The sequence below is a fragment of the Eurypyga helias genome, unplaced genomic scaffold (assembly GCF_000690775.1).
Source record: "Eurypyga helias isolate BGI_N326 unplaced genomic scaffold, ASM69077v1 Scaffold51994, whole genome shotgun sequence".
Classification (NCBI taxonomy): Eukaryota; Metazoa; Chordata; class Aves; order Eurypygiformes; family Eurypygidae; genus Eurypyga; species Eurypyga helias.
The window spans coordinates 1-4,784 of NW_010246526.1; the positions used below are offsets into that span (position 1 = coordinate 1).

The 4,784-nt window shown below is 46.6% G+C and overlaps 1 long non-coding RNA gene across 1 annotated transcript; it reads left to right on the plus strand.

Moving 5' to 3' along the window:
- Positions 1–781: 781 nt before the first annotated feature.
- On the plus strand, positions 782–3,021 carry LOC104508698. Its single transcript, XR_727881.1, has 3 exons — positions 782–865; positions 1,049–1,171; positions 2,946–3,021. It is a non-coding gene; the product is annotated as an uncharacterized LOC104508698 (long non-coding RNA).
- Positions 3,022–4,784: the final 1,763 nt, after the last annotated feature.

Below are 4,784 nucleotides of genomic sequence, written 5' to 3' on the forward strand. Positions count from 1 at the left end.
ACCCAAACCACTCTGGGATTCTATGCTATTTTGTGTGTTGTATTCCAGGCAGTAGAAGCTTGTGCTGCACAATTAGAAGGATCATTTATGTATTTCTCTAGTGAAACCTAAGCTCCTCCGTGGTGGCCCGAGGATGTTTCCCATTGTTCAGTCAGCTGTCTCCTGCCCGTGGGCATGGCTCCGTCGGGGCTGGAGACTTACTGCGTGGCTGTCAGTTATACCCAAGTGCACTGAGTGTCTGAATGTGCCGGCTGTCACAAGGGGTGGGTGACTGACTGGGGCGCAGTGCGTGTACTTTGTAACCCAGTACTGTCCTAAACCTGAAAAGAATGCTTGCAGAAATGCCGTGTCTGCTATTTGACCTGCACGGGTACCTGACGCTTGTGCAGACTTCTCGGTGTGCACTGAGGAGTATCATTTCTGTTTGTTTTGCTAACGTTAATCTTAAAATTCATTTTCTCTGAGATTGCCTGTAACTGTTTTGCAAGAATTCTAATTAAGTTGGGAGTTTCACAGCTGCAGTGAAAAATAAGAGTGAGAATTTGCTGTTCCTGCCCTTGCTCATCTTGTTTCCAGAACTTGTGGAGCAGTAGCCTGCCTGTTCTAATGTGTAGTGAGAAGACTGACTCAAGACTGCTGTGCTGGGGGGAATAGGGTCAGGACACTTGATTCCAAGTTACCTGAGTACCTTACTGTTAGTACTGCTTTTTCCATGGCCTGCAGATGGTGATACTACTTTGATTTGTTGATACTGTCTTAGATTTACTTCTGTTCTTGTTCACAGTGTGTTATACTGACTGAAGTAAATCTGTTGCTGCAGAAGAAGATTAATGACTTCTGTCACGCTCAGCAGCCACCTATCAAGGTAATAGAAAAAAATCAACACGTGAATAATCCGTGTAGTGAGCATTCCAGACCTCCGTGTTCTCTCCAGGCATGGAGAAAGCTCGTTACGAGGTTTAGAGTTCCGTGCATGTAGCATGTCGGTGGAGCAGTGTGTGCTTTGGGAGCACAGTAAATAGCACTCACCATTTACTTTCTCTTGTAGTTCATCAGTGCGGATGTGTATGGCATATGTTCCCGTTTGTTTTGTGACTTCGGTGATGAATTTGAAGTGCTGGATACGACGGGAGAGGAGCCAAAGGAGATCTTCATTTCAAACATAACTCAAGTAAGCGATGGAAGTCGTTGTGCTGCTTTCAATTGTTTTTTTTCATAATGACCTGTTGGCTGTGTGACCACGCCGAGAGTCTCACTTCAGCAGCCTGCTAAGCAGTTGAAAATTGCCAGCATGGCAGAGGCACACAGAGCTACTGTGGTGTTTGGATCACAACCACTCAGTGAGAATGTGCTAACACAGAGCACCCTGATGCCTCTGGGTGTTACTTAGTGTGACACAACAGTACTGAGTCTCCTTTTGGGAGAGGAAGGAAGGAAGAAGGGAAAGGAAAGGAAGGAAGGAATGTAGATCCCCCTTTTTATGAGAAAATACAGCATATAGAAAGGAGGACTACAGGAATGATCAAGGGGGTGGAAAACCTGATTTGAAAAGAAATTTCAAGATTTATTTTAACCTGCCAAAGCGGAGACGATGAGAAGAGGATATTATTGCTCATACTTCCAGGGGAATGTTAGAGCAGATGTCCATGTGAGCTGGTATGACTGCTTTATGAATGGAAACGACTTGAGCTCCTCCTCTCACCCCTGGAAGTCCAGATTGTGGCCTCACTCACCCAGCAGCAAGTCTTTTGCCCTATCTCCAGTCTGGATGTCATACTGGACGAACTAGAGGGGGTTGGATACAAGTTGGGATTGATGTGAATTAAAGCTCATGATACGATGATCTGGGTAGCCTGTTCTTTGGTATCTTTAAAAGGGAGTGGGTGATTTGATTGTTCTCATTAATTACAGAAAGAGTATGCAGTAGTGTTTCATGGTTTGTGCCAAGTCAGGGAATGGATATATACCTGTATAGATCTCTACTGATTCCGAATTTGGTACTTGAGCTTAGTTGTATCTTGCTTCTACTCTGAAGTGTAAAACGGATCAGAATTACAGCTCGGTACCAAAACCACCATCAGGTGTCTGTTCTTGCCCTGTGAACAGGGTTGAGGTGGCATTCTGTCCCTAAATCAAAGAAGAATTTTCCTTGGTCACCGCATTTGCCATTCTCCAGTGGATTACATTCCCTGTGGCATGCAGTTAAGTTTTATGCTACTTTACTGACATCTTTTTACTGCTGGGAGATCAGGAAGGGCTGGCAGGAGACATTACACCTGGGCTTGCTGGCAAAGCCGCTGTTACAGCCTGAGCAGCACCACGAGGCCGTGATGAGCCATCCTCAGACTGCAGAGGGGTCTCTGGTTCACGGGAGGTTGGCACAGCATCCTGTAGTGGGATGGGATGTTGTCCGAGATCCCTGCGAGTGTAAGCTTGTTTGTTCGTCAGCCACTTCAGGCTGTGGATTTCCTGGATTTAGGGATGTCCACGTTTGTAATCTTCCTAATTTTCAAGAATGAGTTTGGGGTGTCCTTGAGGAGATCAGGTGGAAAGGCAGCACAGTAGTAAGAGAATTCACAAGACTTGATTTATTGATGTCTGTGATTGTGCGTATGATCTGGCTTTGGTTTGGAAAAGGACGTGGATTTGCTGCTACTTTAGGACAGAACAGTGAATTTGACTGCTAAGAGCAAACAAATGTGGTTTGTGAACAAGCTGCCACCTAGGAGTTAAAATGGGAAGGTCAGTGTTATGAAAGCACTGTTAAACTGAAAATAGCAGAACTGAGAACGTTACCTGCGATGACCCCCTGTTACAGCAGAAGGGAGGTGCTAACAGGATTAGAGGCTGCAGTTTCAACCGGCAAAAGGCTCTGTGGCTGCGGTAAAGCGGCGATGCTCCGCAGGCAGTGTCCTCCCTGCTAACTTTGGCGTTTTCTCTTTCAGTCAAACCCTGGTATTGTCACTTGCCTTGAAAATCATCCACACAGGCTTGAGACGGGACAGTTCTTAACCTTCCGGGAAGTTAATGGAATGTCATGCTTGAATGGGTCCACACACCAAATAACAGGTATAGAATCTTAGAATCCCAGAATGGTTTGGGTTGGAAGGGACCTTAAAGATCATCTAGTTCCAACCCCCCTGCCACGGGCAGGGACACCTTCCACTAGACCAGGTTGCTCCAAGCCTCATCCAGCCTGGCCTTGGACACTTCCAGGGATGGGGCATCCACAGCTTCTCTGGGCAACCTGTCCCAGTGCCTCCCCATCCTCTCTGGGAAGAATTCCTTCCTGATGTCTAATCTAAACCTCGCATTTGCGAGGTGTCTGCTTTGGCCTGTCTTGACGCGCGGTAGCGTTAGTAGCTGTAGGCAGAGGAGTGCTGGATTGTGCAGACCCCTGGTGAGCCTGCACAACACAACTGCTTTCTGATGTAAAGTCCTAGTGTTGTCTTGACTGCGTTTCCGTTTAGTGAAGTCTTTCCAAACTCATCTTGCTGTGGAGCAGCAGGAACTCTCAGCTCATGGAGACTAGTTGGCACCCTCCGAGGTTACTGCCATTAGTTTGCTGCCAGAACTGGTTTGTTTTTTGGAGGGTGCCCTAATGCCTCTGCTTCTGTCACAGTTTTGGACCAAATTAGCACCACTTTGTGTGTCACTGTTTCCCTTGTATTTTGGGGGGTTACAGTTTGTACAGGAAACATTTGTTTCCAAGCATGCTTTGGAAGGGATTCACGTCTTCCTGCTTTATCTGGATGATGCTCCAGGTGGTGGGAGAAATGTGACTCAAATGCTCCAGCTGCCCTTTTTGATCACCTGTTGTTCCAACCACGGGGCTACAACCCTCCTCTGAGCAATATTGGCCATGCTGTGCACAGCCCAAATGAAACGGAGCGATTTCATTTTTGCTGAAGAGCTGTGGTCATCAGAATTCTTAAATCTGCTGCCACTTTAAAAAGCTTATTTCATAACAAATCATGTGAAACTAATACTTTAGCCCAGAAACTGGCAGAGAGGGACAATCCTGTTAATTGGGAGGATCAGCTGTGCTGCTTTCAAAGCAAGGTTGCACACTACAAAATAACAGCACAAAAAGCATTAGCAAACCCCCACTTTATTGTAAACAGAATTGTAGTATCCGGTGATGCTTTTAATTATTCGTCACTGTTTATTCTCTTCTCTTTCCAGTGGTGTCACCTTATTCCTTCAGCATCGGTGATACGTCGGAAATGGAGCCGTACCTACACGGAGGCATAGCTGTCCAAGTGAAGACGCCCAAGATGTTCTACTTTGTAAGTGTGAGCTTGACATAACCAGGCCTCTGGGTGTTAATGGTCCGAGCGCTGGATGCAGGGGTCAGCAGACACATTGTTTGGGTTTATGCTAATTTTGTTGGGTAGGAACAGAGATACCGATTTGCTAAACCGTGGAGAATAGGAAATAGTTCAAAACTGCCTGCTAGCATAGAGGAAAAAATGATTTATGGGAAGCCTACCCGGTACTGCTGGGGACTCCATGAAGGTCCACAAATACGTGGTCTTCTGAGAAGAAGAGACACTTGGGTGAGTTGGTACGAGAGGGGTCGTAGGCTGTTCGGCCTGCAGAAAGCAGATCCTGAGTGCCCTCAACCGTCTTGTAAAAAGCTGGGAGCCGCTTCTGATGCGAGAGTGCCCAGCTCCTATCTTCTCCCTGTGAAGCACTAGCTTCAGGATCAGCTGCAGGAGTGCATTCTCTCACTGTCTTTCCTTTATGCTTCACGAGTTCTCATAGAATCATGGAACGGTTTG